Below are 27,014 nucleotides of genomic sequence, written 5' to 3' on the forward strand. Positions count from 1 at the left end.
CCCTTCATCAGGGCTCTGAGTGCCCACAAAACACAGCTCTGCAAACACTGATACACCTCAGCCCATGGACACAACACCCAATGCAATCAGATCCAACAAACAAAATAATAACAAAAAACAGCCAGCAGAAAATTACTCCATTCAGACTTTCAGGATTTTTTTTTGCTTCTGCAGGTGTTTCCAACAGGCTCTTGTGCATTCTGTCACCAAATGAGTAATACTCATGGAGCAAATTCTTTCCCATGAAATCATCCTGTTGAAACCCCTCCATCCTGATCCCTGATCTTCTGCATTAGAGCACATTTCAGACAAACCAAATTATCTGGCACATGAGCAAGACTCCGTCCTCCTTAGCCACTCACCTCAGCATGTAAAGTCAGCCAGACACTTGGCTTAGGTCTCTGCTGTGGCTATTCTGGGTTCAGTGGATAAAATTTTCCAAAGGCTCTCTACAATCCATCTGTCAATTTTACTCCATATCAAAAAATGTTGCCTCGACTTTGTGCTTATGATTGGTTGCATCCACACAGCCCTATAAGGAGGAGCCCTAAAAGTACATTACTGAATGTACTTTTTTTGGTCATATTGAATGTACAGCATTCTTTTCCTCAGAATGAGTCATGCAACTGAAAATTGGATCTGTTCTGTCATCAGAAGTTCCATGGCATTTTATACAGGAGTAAGATCACATCAGAGCATCTCTCAATTTTAGGAAATTGCATTAGAATTAGCTCAATATCAACTGCTTAAGCAAAGGAGCAGGGTAATCTCGTTTTTCTGAGTGAATTTTGACCATGTGCATCCTTTTGTGCATCCTGGGAGCAGCCCAGCTCTATCTGCAGTGATTTCTCTCAACAGCTTGCCTTGTCACATGCTCTCCCTCTACCTAGTCATGCATCATGAGAAGATAAAAGTTAATCAATCAACCCTGCACCTTGCAGAAAAGGCTTTTCTTTCATTCCATGCAAGAAGGAGGGCACGGGGTTGGGAGGGGAACTTCGCTGCAGCAAACAGAGGCTGGAGGGCTCCAGCCCACTCTGGTTTGTCACAGCCCAGCTGGAATATCCTCATCCCTGCAGTCAGTGGGGAAAGAACAGCCAGGAAACTTGTCTTGAGGAGGAAACACGGTCTGGCAAAGGGCCCTGGGGTCCCTGTCCTTGTGCCCAGGCCCCAGCACACACCAGAGCCACAGCAGCCCACAGACCATGGGCTCCCACCACACCTGCCCAGCTCCAGCAGAGGATGGAACGATCATCTTGCTGGGATAACCATCCCAGCAGAAACAGGGAGGCAGCACATTTGTCTTTTCTAAACACCAGAATGGTTTCTGCTTCTGCAGCTCTGGCTCTCTCCTCCTCTAATTGGTGCCACCAGGATCAGCACTGCTCAAAAATAAAGCAGGGTTGTGTCAATATTGATTATTTCCCTCCCTTCTTCTGTTTCTAGTGGCAACTAAAAATAATTTACAATTCATTACAGACGTGACATCTCCTGCAGAATAAATGCCATTGTCACATTTAAAATTCAGTCCATATCTGACTTGAATATCTTCATTTTCTCTGAATATAATGAGAAAGAGGAGGTTTTTTTTTCTCAGAAAAAGCTCATCTGCCATAATAGATACAGATTCATTTAAATTATTTTAATTTTAAAATACTTGAACTCTGCTTGTATCAACATCAGACTCGTCATTTTCTGCTCATTTTGCATGCTTGAAAGATCAATCATATTTGTATGCAAATATTTTTGGCCTCCCTAAATTTAGTGCACAATAAATGGCTCAAATTTCATTTCCAAAGCCATAAGGGGAGGGATAAATACAGCATTGTAAGGAAAAAATAAGGGTTTTGCAGTTTTTAACCACAGTCCTTTAAAAGCAGGGATGTCAAGGCAAGCATCCAGTGGCTGTAAATCACTGCACTTTATTCAACGCTGCAATGAGATTAGGCAGGTTTAACACCAGCCTGTCCTGCACACCTCCCTCAGGGGACATTTCAAGAACAGGAAAAGCCAAGGAAAAACACAAAAAACCCAAAATCTGGACTTTTATCCAACATTTACAAGTTCAGGATTTCTGCTTGCTTATATAAAAAAATAACAGAAGAGGAGCCTTAGGCAAGGCTTGGCTGTGGGTGTGCCCCAGTGCTCATGGGATCATCCCTTGACACCAGGGCTGTGCCACCCCTGCTCAGAGCCCTCCCTAGGGCTGTGCCACCCCTCCAGTGCCACCTCTGCTCAGAGCCCTTCCCTAGGGCTGTGCCACCCCTCCAGTGCCTCTCCAGCGCCTGCAGGAGGAGCCCAGCCCTGCTGCCTCACTGCTATTACCTGCCCAGTGTCCCACACTTGCTATGGGATGCCTGAAGTTCAGGATAATCTCTCCACCCCATAGGAGAGATCCCCCGCTCATGGGATCCATCAGCTCAGCCAGGGCCAGAGGGCAGAGCCTGGGCTGGAAAAGCAGCAAAAGCATCAGATGAACCAACAGGGAAAGAGTTTGCTGCTCCACTTGTTCCAGTATAGCAGCCTCCACTTTGAGTCCCCTGCACAGGAATAGCAAACACCAACGGATTAAGGAATATATGCCTTCTCATAGAAGCACAGAATTATTTTTGTCTCCAGGCCTCCCACACACATACTCACATCTTTTCTCCCATGGAGTTTCAAGGCTTTTCACGAGCCTGTGACATCTGCTTACCAACATTTGGTGTAAAAATATCGATATCTGCTCTGCATAGCTGTTCTGAGTGCTACATTTACCAGCCAGTAAAGATCAGGAGTCTCCTGGGAGCTGGCTGGATCAAACTGTCATGATTTCAGCACTGCTTTGCGTCAGACAGCAGAATTTAAAGTCAAAACACAGATAGTTCAGGGAGGAAGACAATGTGAAGCCCTGAGTCATACCCTGCTGAGAGTGAGGAGAACAGATTAATAGACAGCAAACATGAATGAAACTGAAGGGCTCATTTAGTCATGCGGCTGCTTCTGAAACCCAAAATAGGATTTATTTTTAGTCGCCGGGCATGAAAAGAGGATTTCTTTGCACTTTGCCAAGGAGAAGTTGAGAGAAGAGTTTTAATTAGCATGGGGCAGGCTCCCCTTTGCCTTGACACCCCGAGGGCTCGGCTGCAGCACTGGCTGTGCTCAGGCTGGGGCTGCTGCTCTCAGCCTGCTCTGACAATTCGTCATCCAGGGCATGCTGCACGACCCAGCGGCTCTCAGCACCATTCACACATGGAAGAGGCAGCCTTTACTGCAGCCCCAGCCCACTCTGCCAAAGCTGAGGCACAATACTCTGCTTGTAGCCAGGGGCTTTGTCTGGGGAGCTGCTCTGCTCCCCACTGCTGGCTCATGGGGAAGGGAGGCAAAGTAGCCCTGTCGTGGCAGCTGGAGAATCTGCACAGGCTGACCCCAAAGCATTGGAGATTACACAACTGAAACCCTCCAGAGCAGCAGCAGCCAGCAAAACTGGTTTGGCCGTGCCCTCCCAGTGCATGCCAGCTGCTCCTGCCAGGATCCTCAGCTGGTGTGAGTGCCCAGCCTGGGGTTTTGGCCACCTTGGAGTACCTGGCTCAGCCAGGACTGCCCTTCAGTGATGGTTTCTCATGAGAGAACACAAAAGTTCTACATGGGAGGGGAAAAAGTTTGCACAGCAGTGATCTGCACACACATTTATGTGAGTTTTCATTATAAATAAACAGAGAGAAGTGCTTTCACAGCTGTGCATGAGATTAGGGCCATTATTTAGTCCTCTGCTAAGTCATTCAGCAGTTCTGCTCTGCAGAAACTTCATGATCTTGGGGCTAAGTCATTTCCATTCCTTACTTACATTAAACCCTCATTAATTTTTACATTAATCTTTCACAAACATGAAGAAGCTCAGTGATTTTGGATCTGTGTGTCTCTGGCAGAAAAGTGCCCATTTTGTTATCTGCTGCCTTGTCTGACAACACAGAATGGGGGTTAGAGGAGCCAAATTGCCACTCCAAATTAACACTTCCTCTTTTTTTTGAGAGTCCAGCCATTCCCAAAGCACGAGCCAGCATGCTGGCATTACTGCACATGGGCAAAGGTTCAGCCATCCCCAAGCCATCAGGGCAACAGGTGCTTTAGCAATGGAGCATGTGAGAGTTTATGTGCTGAAGCTGGGAGGGCAAAAAGCCCAGCTCTGCTCTGTGCCATAAAACATTATCACCATTTTCTTGTGCATTGTCCTTGTCAGGGTCATTTGTTTCCCTGGTTTCATCACAGCCCATTTTGTGACCATAGGTTTGTCCTTTGCTCAGTACATTTGTGCATGAATTCCAACCCTATTGCTACAGTAATTTATACAGATCTGGGTCAAAATCAAACCCAGTATTTGGTCAAGAATGGGACAAAAATAGGCGAAAGAGACTCAGTGCAAGGCACAGGACAGAGACAGTGTTATGGAATTCCCTCCTTCTACAAGAAAAGAGGAAACAATTTGATTTGTTAGCTTGTGTGGACAAGGCAAAACCACTTCATGACGTGGCCTTTTTAAAAAATATATACTAAATTAAAAGTTTAGTCAACATAATTACAAGTGATTGCATCAAAAAGAGAGCACAAATTCATGTCCTCCCACGTGGTTATGGCTGTTAGCATTTGTCACATCAGCATTAAAGCAGAAATCTTGTTGTTTTAGGGTTCAGCTGTGCTGACACTGATTTTCAGGATGTAGACCCAAGGAGAGCTGGCTGGCTTCAATGGCAGCTTCCCTATTCAGTGGCTGTGAAATGAAGGCAAGCCGAGTGTCAGTGCAAAAAGCAGAACAGATGCAGGTTAATCATTTACCCCTCACTGCTGCAGGCTGTACTCAGGGGTGAGCACAGAGCCAGCACAGCCCACTGACCCACTGACACCCACTCCTGGCTGCTGAGGGTGTAATGCCATCCAACAGGTGTGCAGGAGGCAGATTGTGGGCAGCAGGAGGCAGAGAAATCAAACAGTGATCTGTGAGCTGCACAATTCCTCAATGGACAAGTGTACATGGAAAGGCATCATGCTCCATCCAGCTGGGTACATGGCACAACGTGGCATCCATCCACTGCAATATTAAGAGCTCTGTTAACATCTGCAATTTGCTTTCTCTTATCACTCAGTCATGGAGAGGTCTCTTGAGGCACGAAAAGACTGATGGGCAGGCTGCTCCCTTCTCTGGCAAAAGTCAAAATACAAGTGGTGACATTGTTTCTCCAAAAAGCCTCCAATCGACAGGACAACTACTGACATTTCTGCAAGCTGGGAAGAACATTTGTTTGGATGTCCAAGCTGTTTTAGATAGCAGTCTCACACCTCTCTCAGCTATAAGAGCCTTGACTGGCAAGTAAAATCCATATAATCAGGTGAAAATGCTGTGATTTTCCCCTGAGGTAAATACTTTCTGTCTTACATACCTGACTGGTAAGTGCCTGAGATGAGCTGAGTGCCCTTCCCAGCCCTGAGGCTCCACTTGGGAGGGTACATTTGTCAGAATTGTAGCTGGTGCCTTTATTTTGAAGCAGTTCTGGTGCTGCCACTGTGCTGCAAAACATCACCCCATGTCCATCCCCACAGCAGCAGGGCTGCAAAGCCCAAAAAGCACAGCCCAGGAATTGCTCACAGATGCAGCCTGCATCCCCAAGGACTCAGGGGCCATCTCCCAAAAACACACCAGGTATCCTGTCATCTGCTCATCCTGCATTCAGCGTGATGCTGCATCATAGAAGTGTTCTACCCTCCCAGAATAAATGGTTTAAAATTCAAGGCAAAAGCAATTCATTGCAGCTGTTTAAAATCAGGTCACGAAGCCCTCAGTGAATTGCTGTCAGCACCACCCCAGTGTGGCTCACAGGAGCTCCTGTGTGGATATGGGGTCACAGGGAGCTCTTTGGCTGCCTCTGGGTTTCCACCAGAGCACCTCAAAGATGGACCAAGAGGCCAGGTGTTCTGCCTGGAGATCTTGTCTGAAGGACTAAATGGATTCCTTGTGCACACCAGGAGGTTTCCACCTTCTGTTGCAGATGTAATATTGATGAGGTTCTCAATTGTACGTAGCCATTTCAGGATGCTATTGTATGAAAAACACACAAACAAACCAAACCCAGCCATTCCAGGTTGCTGATGCTTACTTTGGATCAGGGAGCCAGGACCAGTCTGTTTGCTGAGGTGGATTCTCCTTGGTTTCCCCCAGTGCAATGAAGCCTGTTGGTACAGAAGCTTTGTGGGGCCCCTGCTGGCTGGGCTCTCTCAGTTCTTTTTCCTGGAGAAGCATAGAGAGAAGAAAGAGAAAACAATTCTCATCTCTACTTGCTGCTCCTGTTGCTTTTGCACATGTGGAATGTGTCAAGGAGATTGGTTACCTGAAGTGATTGGGCAATTGGATTCTGCTGAGGATTGTTTGGTTTCATTGGCCAGCTGGAAAAAGCTGTGTCCTGGCTGTCTGGGGAGAGTCACGAGTTTTCTTTAGTATGTAATTATAGCATAGTATCTTTTTAGTTTAGTATAGTATAGTATAGTATAGTATAGTATAGTATAGTATAGTATAGTATAGTATAGTATAGTTTTAATATAGTAATAGAATAATATAATAAAATAGTATTGCAATATTGCATTATAATAATATATAACATAGTAATTATACTATAATACAATAATTATAGTATAACATAATATAACATAATATAACATAACATAATATAACATAACATAACATAACATAACATAACATAATATAATATAATATAATATAATATAATATAATATAATATAATATAATATAATATAATATAAGTAAAGCAATTGTTCAGCATCTTGAATGCATGGAGTCAGATGCCAGTCACTCCCTGCATCAGGGGCACCCTGTATTACTGTGCCTGGTGGTCCTGGCAGGTACAGACTTGGTCCTGTGCACAAGCAGAGCCCCCTGAGCTCCTGGGAAGGACATCAACCCCATTTTATGATATTTTTCGAAGCACGGGGGTATTTTGTATGGGACAGGAAGAAATGGGGAGGAAGATCTGTAACGTGAGGAGCAGACACAGCAGGAGCTGGTAAGGGAAGGCAGCAGGCAGGGATGCAGCTGCAGTGCCTGAGCCAGCAGAGCACAGAGACCAAACTCCTCTGGAAACCACAGACACAGGCTGGAGCTGGCAGGAGCAGATGGTGCAGGAGCTGAGGCAGGAACACTGAGCCTCTCTGGGAGGCTCTGTGCCAAGGAGGTGGCACCAAAGGGTAATTAGGCTGATGAGCAGTGATATGAAATGTATCAAATGAGGCTTAAATGTGAGAGCAATCGTAGGAAAAATTAGTTGAAGGGAGAAGCATAACAAAGTAAATCCCAGCACAGGGAAGCAGAAATACAGAACCTGCTCCCAAAAGTAAATCCACATAAAAACTCCACTTATGGTTCCTGATTTTACCTACCAAGCACACATATGAATTCTAGCCATTTATTTGCTTTTAAAAAAGCAGTAAACCCACAGGATTCAAAATATATTCTTCAGCTGTAATGAGACCAAATATATTTGGAATGTGCACAAAATTAAAAACATATCTAAGAGCTTTGAGCAGCAGTCAGTGTTTGCTGAACGAGAGCCCTTAACCATGATTTTTAATTAGTATTGACAAAAACCTTAACACTAAGTTTATGTTGTTACTCCTCACAGCTGCACAGACAGCCAGGGCTCAGAGATCATCTATCCACAGCAACACCCAGACAGCATTAACTTGGAAACCAAACACAGCTGCAGAGGCTTCTCTGTGCCAGTGGCATCAGACAAAACCAAACAAACAAACCAGACCTCTTTTCGTAATTATTTTAACCAAGTCCAACCATTCCTTTTACAAAACAATGACACTTCAGGAGAAGGGAGCCAAAAAAAACCACAAGCAAGCAAAAAATTTTCAGGCAGACATATAATAAAACAAGCATTCAAATTTGATTGCTCTGTTGATCATCAAAAGCAACACCTACAAAGCTGCCTACAATCCACTGATAAATCTGGTATCTTCCCATGGCTATATTGCATATTAGCTTAAGACTATTGTGACCTACAGAGTAGCTGTTGAATTCATGCTTTGTATTGTGCTGAAGTAAGTCTTAAATTCATAAAGCAACATGAATTTTAATAATGCTGAGCAAGTCTTGCTTGACATATCAGCTGGATTATTTTAAAAAAGATGGATCACCAAATACAATAGTATATAACCACATGTGCAGAAAATTGTACACAGCCCAAAGAGGTGGTTTGATCAGGTTTTTTAGGCAGAAAACAATGCAAAGCAAAGCAATTCAGGCTACATAGTTTTCTGAGTCCCTAAATCCTTACACAGCACAGACAAAAGTTCTGAGATGACCCTGTGCCTTAATGAGGTCTCCAAGTAGTTAGGGTGCTGTGAATCATTCCTCTCCAAAACTTACTTTCATTGTCTTGTGAGTACAGAGGTTTGCAAAGTAGTTGCCATTCCTATACATTTCTTTCTGCTTCATTTAGAGGCTACCAAGATACCTTAAAATAATCTGGAACAGCTATGATATAGAAACAACTACAGCTGCAAAACAGCTAGAAAGAACCTAGAAAGAGCCGGGAGTGCTTGTTTTGCTGGGTGACAGCAAGGAGGGACATCCACTGTTTTGCACAGACAGAGAGAAGGCAGACATGACTGTAAATAAGAGCAAGTGCAGCACTTGCAGGGGACAGAAGTGGAAGATGGTTAAATTAACCTTTCTCAGACCACTTCAATGCTGACACATTCTAACATATATTTTTTTCTGCAATCTTCCCTCCCCTTCATCACATTTCTGAGCATTCTCTGCTGTGTCTAACCCAATGAAACCCTGACTGGAACCAGCAGAATCTGCTATGAATAGTTTGTACTCTAGTACAGCTGTTTGTGTAAGGATTAAATCTCATTATACCAGTCTGGGGGAACATACAGCATTTTCTTCTGGTCTGAGTTCAGGTTAAAAAACCTTTATATCTAAGTAGAATTCTGTCCCTCTGTTTCTTTCATCCTGGTTTGCAGTATTTAACAGCTTCCTACTATAGTGGAGTGTAACTCCTCCTACAGAACAACGGGCAGAGTAGAAAACAAAGCAGCTTTTCTTACCAAACTTTCCAGAATCTTCCTGCAGACTTTCTTGTAGCAGTCCAGGGCAGTCAAAGCCTTGGTGACCTCACTGCTGAATGACAGTAACCCTGTGACCATTCCATTAATGTTATATGAACAAAAGTTCTGTAAGCTATTTGCCAATATTTGTTATTTAGAAGCATTTAAAAAGCCACCTTCACAGGAAGCCACATCAAAAAGAGACAAGAATGTTTCCTTGACCAATTGTTTGCTGTCCTCTGGTGCAACCCTGAAATATTTTGAAGTGGTTTGCTTATGACTCAAGAAAGGAAAAAATAAGCGAATAAAGAAGGAAAGATTAGAGTCAAAGATTTTGCAGTTGATGCAGTCAGCTGACATTCGTGACCTCTTGTGCTATTTAAAACTAGACTGAAGGTGCAGAAGGCAAAGGCAGAGTAGCAGATGACTGGGAAGACTGATGAGGGAAAGAGAAGTTTCCAAAAGTGCACTGTGGCACTGGCATTAGTCAGGCACACAGAGAGCTTCCAGCTAAAGCAGCAATATTAGCATGCGGTGCCTGACTACATTTTCATTTGAAGCTCAGCAAGGCAGGCTCATTCTCTCCAGCAAAGTCAGGCTGATGCATTCTCCCAAGAATCATGTCTTACAGAAAAATAACCATGAAATATTAATCATTTCCTATTTAGAGCTACAACTGTCACAAAAGATGCAGCTCTCTCATGTACGACCTCTTGCTGAAGAACTGCATATGGAGCACAGCAAAGCTCCCGTGCTTCCTGGGCAGAGAAAAAGCCTGGAATGTGAGCAGGAGCAGGGACAGTGCTGAGTGCTGTGGCCAGAGCCAGCCCCGAGCATCCCCTGCCCACTGCCAGCTCAGCCCAGCTCCCTGCACCGTGTGCCCCGGGTTTGGAGCCAGGGAAATGCTGCCAGAGCCTGCTCAGAGCTCTGCACAGAGAGGCTCAGGATTGCCCCTCACAGCAGGGAGCACTGCCATCCCTGGGCAGCAATGAGCTCTGTCAGAATTCAGGACATCCCTGGGCAGCAATGAGCTCTGTTGGAACCCAGGACATCCCTCTGGCTGCCCTGGATGGCTCAAACCCTGCCAGGGGGCTCACAGACCTTGGCACAGAGCCCAAGACCCCTCTGCCTTTGATTGTGACCCATGGAAAAAATTACCAACCTTATATGAGGACCTACAAGCCACAAAAGTTTAAGTAGAATAATAGTTTGTCACAGGGTGAAAAGTAGAATTTTGGGGTTTTTAGAATAGGGGCTTGGGGTCCCCAAGATGGAGGAATTTGGGTATGCCTTTTCCTTCTTTCTCCTTCTTCCTAGTCTCCCTCTTCTGGGTGATGATGGCACTTTTGGATTGGTTTAGGGTAGAGATGGACAGTCTAACATAGGTGATAGGAATTGGAAAATAATTGTAAATAATATACATGTAGTTTTTAGTATAAAAAGACAACACTGCCCTGAGGCCGGGCAGTGTGCCTCTGTCTGACCTGCTGAATGGACCTCAGCAGGCCAGGGAAAGAATGTTATAGATAACAGAAAATAAACAACCTTGAGAACCAGAACAGAAGAATCCTGACTCCTTCTTTGGTTGCTGGGCTGGGAAAAGAGACTGACACATCTCGGGGTCATCCTGACCACAGAGACCCCCGAGAGAACACAGCAGTGAACAGGAGGAGGGCACAGAAATCCCTGAGCGAGGGTTTGTGCTCAGAGCACACCCCTGGCACTGCTGGAGGATCTCCTGGAAGCTCCATGTGAGCCTGGGTGCTGTTCTTTCAGCGACTTGCAAGGACTGTCATTCAGGCAGAGCTGCAAATGATGAGAAATAATGTCTCTGCATAGCTGATAGGCAATCCAGAGCATGGAGCCATTTGCATAAAACACTCATTGTCATTTCACACATGCAGATCTCTGGCAGTCAAAACCTCACAGCCGATCATTCAGGCATCAAGGGAGATAAATTAAATCAGCTGTTTGCCACAAATAACTCATCCAGTTGTGTCTGACAGGACACTGCCTCATCACTGGATACTGTCAGTGCTCCAAGGTATGACCTGTGCCCAGGACCTCAGGGCATCAAACCCTGTGTGACATCTGAAAACACACGCTTGGCTGCTGCAAATGGGCCAGGAAAATGAAATTTTTCACATGGGTCAGGGGGAAAAAGCACTCCCAAAATAAAGGTGATGTTTACCAGGCAGAATTGAGTGATCTAGACCACAAGAAATTAATTGTAATTGAATGTTTGTAGCTGGGACACTTTTGGTTTTGATGATAATTTTTTTCTATTATCAAATACACTCTCTGTCACATATTGTGAGTTTCTTATGATCTTTCTCAATAACAATTATATTTTTATCCGAAATAGAGCCTCCTTTTCACAATATAGCATTTCTTACATATGCAATTTCTTGAAGCCATGTTATTCTGTAGCACTTTTCCCTTCCTGATACAATGGAAATTAATTTTTAGACAGAATCAAGCCATCCAACTATTACCTCTGTTACCAGGAACTTCTTGGAGAGAGAGAGGGAAGCCATTTCAATGGAGCTGGCTTCTCCTGTTCCCAGCTTCTGTCCCTGCAAACAGACAGCTTTCCCTGCCCATCTCAGCCTGAGCATTAAGCATTCAAGACTGAGAGGCCCCTTTAATATAAAAAAAAAAATTACATAAAATTTTCAGCAGGTTTTGAGGGGGGTATGAAGGCAAACAACTCACAGGATAGAAAACTGCTCAAAATAAACCACGTGAAAAGAGAAATGTCACATAATAAAATGTACTGCGGCCCCTTGTACTGTGGCTGAAATCAGCTGTCTATGGCTTTGTACAGAACTTACCTGCAAAAATTTCTGTGTTCTACAGCATTGTGGCATTAGAGCAGCTCTAGTTCTGAAGCACAATGAATTTAACACAATTTAAAACCTAGTTGTTTACAGCCTAACTAAAGAACTTTTAATAATCTCATATCACAGGCTTTACATTTCAAGCTATACCACTGAAATCCAGTGGTGAGAACAAAAAGGCCAGGTTCAGCTCTTCAGAGCAGTGAATCTTTTTCTCCTGATGTGCCATGCACTGAAAGGCATCAACACTGTAACAAATATTAAGAAATCTGTCACTTGCTATCATCCAGCTGGAAAGAACAAACTCCCCAGGGCTCGCTGTTGACAGCACTGAAAGGAAGAGCCTCACCTGGAATCACACTTTATTTCATCTCAGGGAATGCTTCAGTGTGCAGCCCTTCCCCTTCAGATATGGGCAACTGGCTGTTTTCTGCACTAATTAAAGGATGTTAAAATGAAATCAGCCACTTCTTATTGCCTGTCTTGCATTCTGTGTTCACAGGCATGTTGAAGCACAGCCAGGGGTGGCTAAATATTAACCATGAACAGCTGGAAAAAGAAAATCAATAATTTCTAGATTAGTTGCCTTTTATTTCCCCATTCTAGTGGCTAGAATTTCATGTGCCATTCACTTATTTACAATTCACATGGCTGAAGCACTCCTGGAACCAATGAATAACCACACACCCAGATTTTCCCCCTAAACTGAAGGATTGATGGGAGATGGAGCACTGGCTCCCTGTGGGCAGGTACATGTGTGTTTACTGACAGGAATTAATGCTGGAACTAACCCAGCTCTGGGGATGCAGGGCTGGCCTGGCTCACCCCAGCAGGGTGCACAGCAGGCAGGGGCAGCCCCCAGCATGGGCTCACTGTGGATGTGTCCCTGTGTCACTCCCAGGTGTTTGGGCTCACTGTGGATGTGTCCCTGTCTCACTCCCAGTGTTTGGGCTCTCTCTGCAGCACACTGCTCCTTTCCTGGTGCAGCACAGGAGGGAGGGAGGGGGCTGGACAGAGCTTTACAAACAGCCAGGGCTGCACTGTGAGCATCAGCCCCAGGTACCAGTGTGCTCACACACTGTGGGGGACCCAGAGCCAAACCAAGGCTGCCTGAGCCCACAGAAATACCTGAGCCCTACCCCAGCCTCACCCTGAGCCCCACACAGCCCCTGCACATCCATGTGCTGTCACATTTCACTGTCAAAGTACATCATGGCCTGTCCACAGACCGGGCTCTCCTACAGAGACAAAGCCACACCAGACCTGAGTCAGAACAGGTACAAGAAATGCCAGGAATTTCCCCAATGGCAACCAGACTCATCCACCACCTTGCTTTGCTATGGCCCTACCCATTGGCCCTACCCTAGCTCACAGCTAGGTCTGTTCCTGCCAGGAGCATCCGATGGAGCCCCAGAGGCAGAGATGGGAGCACAGAGACACTGGGGGTGCAGCCAGGGCAGAGTGAGCCCTCAGTGCAGTGCCCAGCAGCCCTGGGCAGTGCCAGGGGCAGGCACTGACAGGAGAGCAGCATTGCCTCTCCCAGGGTTTTGCTGCCTCAGCCCTGCCCCTCCCCAGCACCAGGAGTATCAGAAGAATTTCACCTGATTGGCAGCAGGAATGATGAGCAGGACTCCATGATATCAGAAGGCTAATTAATTACTTTATTACACTGTATTATTCTGTACTATATTACACTGCATCTAAGCTGAAACTGCACAAGTACTCAACTGAACAAAACCCTGTGACTGTCTCCTGACTGACAGTCTGGCCCTGACAGGCCAAGGAAATACCCCATCACTCTGGGTAAACAATCTCCACATTGCCCTCTACTTTGGCACAGCACAGGAGCAGCCAATGAGATAAGAATTGTTTGGATCGTTCTCTTCTCTGCTCCTCTCAGGTTCAGAGAATGTGAATCCCACACAGGGGAGCCCTGTTGTGCTTGCTCCCCCTCTGGAGCACTGAGCTGACTGCTGGGCCTCTCTGTCCACAGCACTGATCTGAGGTTTCCTCCGCACAGGAACCACTGGGAGCCCCAGCGCAGGATCACTTGCTCAGAAATGCACCACAGCTGGCGTGATTGAGGCCTGCCAGGGAGGACAGAGCAGGGTGATAATGCATGCTGTCCCCACTGTGTGAGAGCCAGCCAGCACAGCACAGATGGATGGCTGCTGCCTCTGACAGGCACCACCAGAAATCCTATTTCAGACAAGTCAAATCCATCCATTCCAGCTAAACACCCAAACATCCCAGCTCGGCAGCTCCATCTCCTTACTGACAACAGTGAAAGAAAACAGCTCAGATATCAGTCACACAAGTTTCTTTTTGCTGTTGGCAAGTTAAGAAAGCGTGTTCAAAACAACAGTAAATAATCTGCCTAACATTTCAGAAATATCTGCATTGTTTTGTGCCTCTGTTACAGCATTAATCTCCCTGGAGATCCTTCAGTGGCACGGACTCACTCAAAAAGCAGTAGTGCAAAACCCCACATGGCACACAGGCAGCTTGTTTGTCACACAGGCTGCTCTCTGGAGCCCAGGGTCTGAAATGCATCAGGATAACACAGGAAACAAGATCAGCAGCAGTGTCTGCATCTGCCTGATAGCAGCACACAGAATAAGCACAAATTAAGAAACACAGGGCCTGCACTTGGCTATGTCACAGCAAAGGTTATCTTCGTGCCAGCTTGTCACCTGGATTGATTCTAATGCCTGGTAAGTCTCTGCTAAGGGCACAGAGCTACCCATCTGCAAACAGGAGAGAACACAATCTCTACATTCCCAGGTACAAAATGTTTCCAGCTCTGGTGGCTTTCCCTGTTGATGAAGCTGAGTCACACAGGTGCTGGGGGTGCACATGGAGCTGCTCTCAGCCCCTAGCTTCTCTCACGTTACCAGAACAAAGGGTCAATAGTCACAGAAACTCATTGCTCCTGCTGCAATGGGAGAGGTGAAACCAAGAGTGATTCTTGCTCCAGGGGAATTCTTGCCTTTATTACCAACTGAAATCACAGAGAGTGACCACTGCCATTTAAAATCCTCTCTCTGTGCTTTAACTTCTGTTCCCATGGGGGGATTTTCCCACTGCTGCAGTGGAACTCCACGTTGCTCTGCCACTGTTGTTCAGCAGCACGACGAGCACTGGGAAGCCATCCTTGTGAGGATGACCCTCCTCAGACTCCCCTCCAGGCTGGGCTCCTCTCGCCCAGCACTCTCTGGGGCTGGAGTCAATGCCCTTCCCAGGCTGGCAGCCCAGCCACCCCAGGGGCAGTTTGAGAGAGGTCAGAGCTGCTCCTCTTGCTCTGGCTGCCCACAGCTCACCTGACTGCACATTTCACATTAAGAGAGCTCAACCTGCACAAGGTGAACACCACCCAAAGTGATCATATTTTGAAAAAGCCAGCCCAAGTGCTGGAACACATTAGTGACACTCTGGAAGATTTCTGCTCTGTGCTATTTGCAAAAGGTGACACCAGGTAAAATCCAACCCACCACACCCACACATTCCTGCTTATCAGCTCATGCTCAATTTCAGGCACCATTCAAACAAGAGAACACAATGTTTTCATCAACATAAAAGATCAATTATATTTTTAATTAAAATGACTGGTTTCAGGCTGAAATGGCCTTTGTAATGTCTCTGTTGCACTGGAAAGGGATGAGAGGTGAGGAACTTCCCTAGCTGCTGCTGGTACCAAACTCTGCTTCAAGGTACCCCATGCAAGAGTGATGTCAATGCATGGGCTCAGCCTTTAAATCCAGCTGAAATTTTAGAAGTACCTGAGTTCATATGAAGAAATAGCAGCAGTGGCAATGACCACCATCAGTCCCAAAATAGTTTTAATCACTTCTTGCTCCACCTTTACTGTAATTAGCTGAGCCTTCCTTTGCAATAATTACACGTCATACCATGGACAGATGGCTTTTGATTTAGTGATCTCCTTCAGTAACTAATGGTAAGATTAAGACAGTCCTTCATTAAACATTAATGATTAATACATCAATACATCTAATAGCTAAAGATATTACAGTAGTTTCTTCATATTCAATTATTGTCCAGACTGATGGCTCAGGAGGGCTTCCATAGGGATGTGGGGGTTCTGGGAAAGGGTTAATCATCCTTCACGAGTCGCTAAGCAACCCTGCTCTGCTCCTGTGGCATGTTCTGCCAGCCAGAGCCTTGCAGTGATGCAACCTCTCTGCATCTCATCCATAGAGTTGGCTGAAAACTTGCCTGCTCAAATAGCAAACCCCTGGGCTGCTCACAGACTTAAATTTAGCTTCTGGTGGCTATTAGTTTTCAGATTGATTTATAGCATTTAATTTTCTGTTCCAAAACACACTGTTTTGTAATATGAGTTAAATGATGGAAAAGAGGTCTAACTAAAATGCAGCTGTAGAACTAAGAACAAGAAGCACTAATATTCCTCAATATTCATATCCCACCAATAAGCCACTTCAAGAGACATGAAGTCAAATATAACAAATAAAACAAACTTGAAAGACTGCAGGAATTCAGAAACCAGGTTCAGGCTTCAGGAACAGTCCCTTCTCCCTCCCAGAGGGAAAAGAGAGGTACAGGAGGGTACAAAGAGCTTCAAGCAGCTGCACTGGAGGTGCAACCCAAACCACATCAAGACTGCATCAATCATCAAGAATTTCTAAGGGCTGGTAACTCATCAATCAGTCTTATTTATTTGTGTTCATCTGGCAATACATAGCTCATAAAGACCTTAATCAGAGGGAAGGATGCCTCCTATAATGAGCAAGGCCATAAAAATCAGGGACCTGAGAAATGCATTTCCAGCCTTTGAAAGTTAATTTTCAGGGACTCACTTCTGCACAGACTTGGGGAATGTTTAAATCCACACATGAACATCAAGACTGTTTCAGGCACAGCAGATGTAAATCCTTGCTCAGCCTCAGTCACTATCAGCCAACCTCTGTGAAACAACCCAAAATCCCTGTGCTGCCAGCATTCACTAGCAAAAACTACTAATCAGATTTCATGGAGCCAGGTTTGGCTTTGTTTCCTGCTAATTTCCTTGCTGCCTTATATAACACAGTGAGACCTGCTTACAGTGATACTCTGTTCTGTGTTTGTCACAGGGGCTGTATCCCCAGTGCTATTCTGTTCTGTGTTTGTCACAGGGCAGAATATCACTGCCATAGTGATATTCTGCCCTGTGATATTCAACCACATCAGCTTCTGGACTTGCAGCTGGACCAGGGAGACCTGTGGGATGCAGTCACCATAGGAAACCTGACTGGAAAGACACAGAGTGGGGAGCTGGCAGCATTTCTGGAAGCAGAACCAGCAGATGAAAAAAGAGCTCAAAGAGCCAGAAGGAAACCTGGGAAGAGGAAAGCTGAGGCAGGCTGGAGATGTTCCTGATGGTTATTCCCCTCCTGCTCAGACACAGGAGCTCAAAGGCTCATAAATATGGACTCAGTCAAGGTCCTTCCTTCACTGCACACTTCAGCTTGTTGCTTGACTTGCAAGGCTGATGATATTTCAAATCCTTATTGGGGTTTGTTTCTGCCCTGGAAATTGTGAAAGAGAAATTCAGCTCTAGCTCAGATGTGAGCCCCTTTGAAGTCCTCATGGCTGTGTTTCAGTCCTTGTTCAGCTGTGACCCACTAGCCAAAGGAAACCTGAACATTTTTAAGTCAGGCTGTCAAACACACTGGCTAATCTCTGTGGTTCATGGTGGTTCAGAAGGGACAAGCAGCTCCCCTGTCTCTGAGTGAACTCCCTCCAGTTCACTGAAGCCAGGTAGACTCCAAGGGCCCAGGAATGCAGCCAGACCCTCTCAGGTACTCCAGCAGAGGGATGGACAGTGACTCAGTGCACAGAAGTGGAAGTGAGTCATGAAGCAGCATTTCCCCTTACTGAGCCAGGGCCTCTAACACCAACCAGATTACATTGGATTGCTGCTGCTTTTTCTGAAAAAGCTAATAAAGAGATAAAGCTGGAGAGGAGAGCTCTGAATGCCCCTCTTGGAAAGGCAGAGCTCCCCATGCCACCAAGGCCGCTCTCTCACACAGGAGTAAAACACCCTGCAGCAGGGACCTGCACTGCTTTTCCAGCAATATGAAAAGAGAGCTGGAATGGGCCTCTGAAGGCTCCCTCCTGCACAACAGTATTAGAAACAATTAATTAATTTTATCTAAATTACTTCTATAGGACCAGGAAATGCATACATACACCCTGAAAAACCAGGAAACCTCAAGTAGTGCTCGAATGCATGAATAAGACATATACTCCCCCTAACCCCCACAGGCATGCTGCAATACAGTCAGACAGGGATCTGGGGCACAATTATTCTCTATATTTTGAAAAAAAAAAGCATAACTGGCAGCAGCATGCATTTACTAGGGAACAGTAAGGTTGTCTTTTTGTGTGCCATTAATTCACCTGTACCTTTTCCAGCCTCATAACCCACATTTCCCCATCAATCTCCTGTTTCTGTATCCAGATCAGATCTGGTTTAGCTCACATTGCCACAGAACTCAACAAACCCTCACTCCACTGGGGCAGATGGCTCAGAATATATCAAACTCTTCTCGTGCAGTTGCTCCCAGGCATCTTTCACTGAAAACCTTCCCAGGGGAACTGGGCTAACCTGTCACCTCTTATTTTAAATTATTTTACAGGATGACTATTGAAGATAAAGAAAACTAATTACTTATAATAAGTGCTGACTGATTTTTTGGGAAAAAATAATAATTTCTTCAGCAGCTCTAAATTCTCGTAACCCTACAATCCATTGCTATACTTATAGCTCCACATATAGCTACATTTGATATTTATGTCTAGTCAGGCTCCATTTAGCCAGGGAAATGCCACTCCATGGAAGGAAGCCATCTGTTCCACAACAATCAGGTTGACCTTGTTTCCCAGCAGGCTGGATGTAAAAGAAGGGCATGTCTTTGTCTCTCTGAGGACACAAGGTGCCACGCTCTCAAAATTCAGAGCAGCTTCACAGGGACACTCAGAATCCTGCACAAAGGACGTGACGGGCAAGATCAGGCTGCCAGAGCAGGGAGTGCAACAGGTAATTCCATCTCCATGGGCATGGAGTGAAGGCAGGAGGGATGCTGAGCATCCTGCTGGTGTCTCCTGGGAAGCAGGGAGCAGTTCATCCCTGCACCAGAGCCTGAGCTACCCATCTGCCTTTGGAACCTGTGGGAACAGCTCCTGCCTGATGCACTGGAGCCATCTGATGTAGCTTCCATGGGACAGAGCCCTCTGGAAATCCCACAGTGCCTGATCAAGGATGGAAGATGAAAGAGAAACTCATTTCTGACCTTAGAAGGAAAGAAACTCATCCCCTCAGGCACGGGAGAATAGGCACCTCTGTAAAGTTCTAAACTTTTAAAATTTAACTTCTGAAGCTCTTCTTTTTATTATAAAAGAGACAAAGAACAGAACTATCAGAATCCCATCTCTGAGCGCTCTGTCAATAATTAATGATGACACACCTAATGAAGCCAGCTCTGGCATTACAGGAGCTCCCTGGTGCTTTGCTGTGTGAGGAAGGCATTGCCTGCAGCCCTGGGTAGAGCCTTGGCTAGCTCTCCCAAGCACAAACTGAGGGGACAGAAGGGAGAGAAGAATCTGATGATTTGACCAGCAAATTGTGGTGCCTTTTCCTGCACAACACTGGGATCACTCATGAGCACCAAGGAGGCAGCAGCCAGGATGTGCTCGGATGAGGGAGGGAACACCCACCCTGCAATGCCACAGGATCAGGCTTGGACACTGATTTGTGCCAAAGACACTGATTGATGCCAAAACTGCTGGACAATTTCTGGATACTGTTGACTTGGGCTGGAGAAAGATTCCTGAACCCACCCTTTAATCTCAGTTTGTTTTGGTCCTTTGTGTTAATCTTTCTCCAATTATTATTTTTCCAGACAAACTCACATTTTTGCTGAGCACAGAGAACAAAAGATTAAATGGCTGGCTGAATCAGTCATTAAAAAAAACCCCAAAAGCCTATACTTGCTTTGCAATTAAGAGAAAAAAATGTGTCGGGAGAAATTTCAGACTTGTTTTTAAACCTTTCCAGCCCTTCCCACAGAGAGTGCTTCCAGCAATAGAAATGTCAGAGCAAAGGCCATCAGCTGTCCTCATGCACAAGGCAGGGACTCCAGGGAGGGAACTCAGAGGCTCCCAGGTGCTCAGGATTACGTGCAGACCCAGGCTTTGGTGTCCCAGAGGATTTCTTGTTGCTGATGGTTTCTCAGTGTTGTAATCCACCTCCCATGGCCATTTTCTCTGGGCGGCTTTTAACAACCTCTTCAGAATTTTTTGCTTTCTTGCTTCCACATCTTTCCAGAATTCCTTCTCTATTTTTAATATTATATTTGACTACACAACACATCTGATTTCCCAGGGAACAATAGCTCTTCAGGAGGACCCTTTTCAATAAGCAACTAAAAAAATAGCATCTTCTGTAGAACCAACATTTGAAATGAAAAATATTGATTCCAGAAACGGTATTCCATTCAGATTTTAACTGGTTTCCTGATTTTCTTTTATTCCCACACTTCCTAAGCTCCTGTTTGATTTCCCCTATTTTCAATATTCCTCAGTTTTTGCTGGTGTGAGACCTTCATTGTTACTGCATGTCCTACAATGTATGCTCCATCTGCAAGCAACACTATTTGCTTTGCTGACACCTTTTCCCCTTCTGTATAAATAACCACCCTGAGCTCTGATATCCAAAATGGGCTCTATCCCACAAGATGGAGTAGGATATCTGTCTAGGCTCAGTGCCTCGTGATGCTGAAGAAGCCAAATCTCACAATAACAGGTGTTATTAATAAAGCCAGGTACACTTATAATGTCATTTACTTATTAGAATCACATCTCTCAATATGCAAGTCTCTCCAGGGCCTGAAATTAATAAGAATTTGAACATAGGAATCTCAAAGGCTCAGAAGGCAAACATGTAAAGTTCCAGAAGAGATGTGCCACAGAACCAAAGTTACAAATGACCCATCCTCAGACACCCTTTTTCTCAGGCTTTGATTCTGTGGGGCACACAGTCACTTGGTTCATGGTCTCCAATTACTTGTGACAGGGTATGTACAGAGCCTCTCACTGCCGACATCTGTAAATTGAGCTCTACCACTGCCAAAATCAATGCAAACCTCATTTCCTTCTGATCCCCCCTTCCACGGGGGTTTGACAGTGCTCCCCACTCACTAGAGCATGGCAGTGACCTGGGGAGGTACAACCCTCATAACTAGGACTGCTCTCCCCACCCTTCTGGCCCTGGTTTCCCCACCCAGGACAGTCAGCCTGTTGCAGGCATCCCATCCCAGATTTCACCATCCCAGTGAACCCCTCTGCTCCCCTCTAAAGGATTTCATGCATCATCTCCGCTGGGCCTTTGCTGTTACCCCTAAATATCCAAATAGGAGGCCTGGCCCTGCCCAAGGAGCAAGGCCAGCTCTTCTGAAAGGGTCCAGACTGGCCATTGTATCTGCAGACTGAGAAGAGGGCTCTGGAAATCATCTCATTGCAGAAATGGCAAATCATCAGCTATTGCAGCTCCAGGACAGCTCTCTTCCACAGGGGTGGTATCTGGTTTCATCTGCCAGGATTTTTTTATCTATCAAGAATAACTCAGCCCATTGAATGAGCGCATGTAGAAGTTGGGGCTAATGTGGGTATGGAGGAGCTGATATAATCAGTTAAACTTTGCACAGATCAGTTCAAGAAAGCAAACCCACAGTAAATTGGCCACAGTGCTGAAAGATGAAAAATATATCCAGTTTTCAACAAATCATTTCAAAGTTTCTCTTTCAAGAGCTGTAGTTAATTGGGTTCTGCCTACATATCCCTGGGCTTTCACAGGTCCACAAAAACAATGCCCCCAGACAGAAAGGTTCATCAGACTCAAATGGTTTTGTTGTGTGGGCTCTCTCTTATTTGTCTGACAGGCAGAACAACAACTTCCTCATCACAATGTACAGATAATTAAAGTCAGGGTTTAAGCACTCCTACACTCCCCATGGTCCCACACTCCAATTGTGTAGGCAAAGCTAAACCTCATATTTTGTCAAGACCAAGCACCATCCAGTTCTAAGGCAGCTTCAACTGACCACCTAGGGGTTGGGATTGCTTTGGGAGTAAAACTGCCCATCTTCTTCTACCTCTGGGTAAAAGGCAGCAGCTCTTGTCCAAGACATTTAAAACTAGAGAGGAAAAGTTCAGCAGTGAATAATTCAGTATTTAGGAATTTATCCAGTTTTGACCTTGTCTGAAATAAAAATCCTACTCACCCAAAGCAGATCCAATGAATTCTTTGATCATGGCATGTTGGCAGCTGAAGTTTAAAGCTCATCACAATGAGTGCAACAACTCTTGTCATGACACCAATTTAGCAGCAGCTCTAAGTGATCCAGTCATCCCCAGAAGATGTTTATGAACAGGAGAACTGTCAGTGAACAAACCTGGACAACTCTGAGGGGGGATGGAATGTAAGAGAATAGTGCAGAAGGCAGTCTCACCCCTGAGGAGTTGCAGCTGTACCAATCACCAAAGATTAGGAACAGGCCTGCCCTTAACAGGCCTGTGTCCAATAAGCATGAGTGCTATAAAGAGTGGGTGAGCTGGGTGAGGAGGGAGCTGGAGTTTGTTGGCTGTGGTGTGAGGAGTTGTCCGTGAGAAACCACTAAGAAGCTATGGAAGTTTTACAATAAAATGACAACACAACCCTGCTTTCTTTGAGAATACACAACTTTAGGCTACGAGATACATACAGAAACCCAGCCTTCCGGTAAAATCCATGTCCTGCCCTATCAAGGGCATTTGCTTCCCCAAGAGCTCTCTTCTAGAAAACACAAATATAGTTAAAGTGGTTGTGGCAAGTGAGATGTAGATGATGGTCAGAATTATATTACATAAGCTTTACATGAAATTGTTAAGTCATGCCTATGCTTTACTGATACCAATGACTATCTAAAAGATATTTACAGGGGTATCAACAAATCAGTGAGATCATTGTCCTCTTCTCTCACTTCCCAATACCTGGATTCTAGCAGATCCAGGTAAATCAACTGCGTCTTCATAATGAAAACAGAAATTTAATTATTCACAAGCATTCCCCTTGAGCTTTCTCTGGGCTTTTTGTGAATGATTAACAGAGCAGCTGCTGCAGACAGCACTCTCAATCCCTGCTTGCTGGCCTGTTAACAGCAGTGACTCATCAGCACATGACGTCAAAGCCTCCTCTCCTCTGAAATGGCAGGAAGGAGGTTTCATTAAAAAGATAAAAAAAGGTATCAACATAACAGCCTGAACTTCCTCCCAAACACAGGGCTTTGGTCAGGGGTCGTCTCTGCTGCTGCTGCCTGAGCATGTACCCACAGCACCTTCCAAGTGTAAACTTTTCTGTTGAGACCATGAACATCTTCAGGCACTCTGATTTATCAGATACTGAGAAATGAAACCAAACCTCCCAGCCCTAGGCCTTCTGGCAAGCCCTGCTTGTGCACTCCCCAGGAACCTCCCTGCTGGGCAGGGCAGTGAGTGCACAGCCTGTCCTGGCCCTCCCCATGCTCATGGCAGGGTGGGAGGGCCTCAGGAGATGCTGACACAGCCCAGAGCAGCTGTACATCAGTCCTTGGAGTGCCCCAGGGATGCTGCCCAAAACACCTGGTGAGGGTGCCCAAACAGACTGGAAGAGAAGCACCAACAAGTCAGGTGCTACCAAACTGCAGAGCCTCTGTCCTCTGTGCCTTGCTAAGGCCGTGTGAAATGTGAAGGCATGAAAAAGTCACACGGGAACGCAGCTCTGAATTTGCGAAACAAATGGCACTGAGAGCCATACAAGTTAAAAGCAGAAGAAATAACCTAGAAAGGGGCTATTTCTAGGTAGTTAAAACTCAGATTTTTACTCGAGTCTGCAAGTCCTGTTAGATGGACCTTGGCATTTTACCCAGAAAACCTTCAAAGTGATGGAGAGGGGAACAAGCTGGGTAACTTGAGATTTAGCTCTTACATGGATTAATTACTAACACCTGTGATATATATTTTCTGTGCTAGCTTTAGGCAGCACAGCCAAGCCCCAGCCCCCTGTGAGCCCAGGCAGCACTCTCACTCCTCAGCTGGGAATGGCAGGGGATATATTTAGCTGCAATCCTGGCTGTCTGGAGGGCAGCATCACTTACAGCTCCTGAGTCCTGACCTCCCCAGCACGGTGTTGGAAGCAGAAATGCTGCTGTTAGCTCCATCTCTTCACCAAAGTCAGTCAATTAGGGAGCAAAGTGGAGGTTAGGAAAGTGCATGGGGCAGTGTGGGGCTGGCCACACCCAGGGGGTTTATGCAGACATGGAAAATGCTGCTGGGGTATGGCTGTGCTCCCACCCAAGCTCCTTCCCCAGGCCTGCCCAGGCTGCAGCCACAGGAGGAAAGGCAAGGAACACTGAAATGGCAGACCAAACATGTAACAGAAAAGGTGCTGAAAAAACTGTCACACATAGGCCAAGAGTTGCCATGACACCAGGCTCTGCCCAACACAATTTTCTATTTAAAAATAATCAACAAAATCAACACCTTCTTTCTGTCATTTTGGTGTGAAATGCGTTTCCTGCCTGACCTTTAGGCTCTGTTAGCATTCTTAGCCTTGGCTTGGTTTAACTGCTTACTTTTCTGTGGGGTCTCTGTTTACCTGCTTTCCAAATCAGTTTTCTCAAACAGATCTGCATCAGAGATGGAAAGTTGACAGCAAAAATGCCCTCTGGGTGCCCAAGTTAACTCTGGACAACAAACATGTTAAAATGTGAGTGAAAATACTCTTGTTGCTCATCTTCCTAGTATTGATTAGCAATGAAGTCTTAACAGGTTTCCATATGGCTCTCAATCTCATATTTGGACTCTAAATAACATTCCAGTTTGGAAAAGCACCAAGTTGCCATCCGATCTAGTAGCCAATGAAAAGCATCACAAACTGCAAAACCCACCTGAGCTAGACTGAGCTCTGCAGTTACTCGAGGGGAGAAATGGGAAATTCAACACTAGAAATGTGGTCATTCCCCAAACAAAGCCTTCCAACAGACTTTGCATTCTTGGCAGAAGCTCACACGGAAAGGAGACGAGAGAGAAAGGTGGTGGAAGTGCCATCAGCAGCAGCTGAGGGTGAGCAGAACACGGGTCCCAGGCTCCACTGCTCTCTGTCCCTGGAGACACAGAGCTTTGCCTTCCCCCTGAGGAAAGTCAGTTCAAAATGAGTAGAGAGGAAGAGACAGGAGGTGAAGGAGTCTTTATGCAAAACTAGATATCAGGAAAAGGAAAGGAAGGAAAACCAGGCTGGAGAAAACAAGGAAAGTTTACAAAAAAAAAAAGGTTGGTCAAGAGAATGGGAACAGCAGTGATGCAGAAAGAGAGCAGGATGAGGGAAAGCTGTGGGTAACACCACCGAAATGGGGTGGAGACTGCACCTGAAGGCCTCCTGCTCAATCCTCCCCCTTGCATAAGCCCCTCCTTGCCGTGGGGTGGCTGACCCTCCTCGTGCTGCCCCTGCAGGGATGCTGCAGCAGGGCAGTCTGCCCCTGCTCCCACCAGCTGCCACTGGGCACCTCTCTAAGCTCTTGGCTGCCCTCCCTGGCTAGGCGATTTCCTGCTTCCCCAGCCTGTGCCAAGGGGAAGCTGCGTGCCAGAGACCTGGGGACCTCCCTCCTGCTCCTGGCTGGGATCACCTTGGAGCAGAAGGGGAGCAGGAAGCATTTTCACTCCTCTTGACTTGTGCCACACTGGTACTGCTTGGCGTCACACACACACAGCCCTCAGCAGCTACACAAAGTCATTACTAGAGGAAATGGCAGAAACCCCTCAACAACCATCGGTACATTTATAAACAAATTTTGTATTTTCATTAAGATACAGAAGGCAAATGGAGGTTCTCTCTCTCTAAGAATCCATTTGCTTTTCTGTTAGTTTTTCCTTTTACCAAAGTAATCTGCAGATATTTAGGGTCCCAGATTTTTGGATGCTCCAACATGGCTGTTATGACAACTTTCTTTGCACATGACACACAGGCTTCTCTGCCTGTTAATGCATGGCAGGACAGGCCAACCAACAGCAAACCCTTGTGTCTTGCTCCAGCTCCTCAAGTCCTTCTGCTGTCCCAAAGGATTTCAGTTCCCATTTCCTCTCCAAGCCAACACATCCTGGGACACTGTTAGGGCACTTATCTCCTGAACAGGACTAACCTGGCCACCACTCTGCCAGAAACCAGCTGTCCATGGGTGCTCTTAACCCTCCCCTCCACAGGCACCAGGCTGCAGCTGTCCCACAGGAGAAGCCAGACAGCCAGAAATCATCCCTTCTGACATTTCTTCCTCCACTGCCTTCAAACCATACCCCATTTCATGTTTTAAGTTTCCTGCCATCCAGAAAAGCCCTGCCTGTTAGGGGTGAGCTCTTCTGCTGCTTCCCAGCTGGAAAATTACATGTGGGAACCTCATACCCACAGTCAGAACCTGTAGATTTTAAAGAAGCTTCATTTCTCATTAATTTTATCTTAAAACATGACTCCAGAGTTTTAACAGTGAAAAGAACTCCCCTTTTCCAACACCTGGAAAGAAATAGCTGTTTCTTCAGTGCTGAGCCAGCCTGGCAGGGGGTAATTTAAACTCAAAAATGAGGTACCCCTTTAAAGCAGTCTGAAATTTCTACCATGTTTGTAACAGGGTAGAAAGCACTTGCTGAATCCAGGCCTCATGCTCAGCTGTTTTGAGCAGTTAAGAGTGTGATAAAACAGGAGAAAGGAATGATGCTCCTGCTTTTAACTGGTTTAGTTGCTATTTACATTTTCTGACCAGCTCATCACCACCACTGAGTGCAGTTCAAGAGGACTGAGGTTAACACCACCCAAGAGCCCATTCTGAATGCACAGCCAGCCCTGAGCTTCCCTGCTGCTGAGCATTACCTGGGAGCTGGACAGCAGAACAGAGAGCCCTCAAAGGGCTGCTGCAGGGAAATGAATGGAGGCTTTTCTTTATCTCTGCTTGGTATCACAAGTTGTACTGGGCTTATGTTGCAATAAAG

General features: G+C 45.7%; 1 long non-coding RNA gene across 2 annotated transcripts; it reads right to left on the reverse strand.

The window, feature by feature from the left end:
* Positions 1 to 370: 370 nt before the first annotated feature.
* LOC113459564 (uncharacterized) lies at positions 371 to 26,889 on the reverse strand. 2 transcript variants are annotated; one of them, XR_012581612.1, is made up of 3 exons: positions 22,247 to 26,889; positions 6,360 to 6,435; positions 371 to 6,259 (listed from the first exon to the last, which is right to left on the reverse strand). It is a non-coding gene; the product is annotated as an uncharacterized LOC113459564 (long non-coding RNA). The 2 variants fall into 2 exon arrangements; XR_012581611.1 differs by lacking the exon at positions 22,247 to 26,889 and adding an exon at positions 12,298 to 19,987 and having other exon boundaries at positions 6,360 to 6,439.
* Positions 26,890 to 27,014: the final 125 nt, after the last annotated feature.

Source organism: Zonotrichia albicollis, chromosome 9 (assembly GCF_047830755.1).
Source record: "Zonotrichia albicollis isolate bZonAlb1 chromosome 9, bZonAlb1.hap1, whole genome shotgun sequence".
In the NCBI taxonomy this organism is placed as follows: domain Eukaryota; kingdom Metazoa; phylum Chordata; class Aves; order Passeriformes; family Passerellidae; genus Zonotrichia; species Zonotrichia albicollis.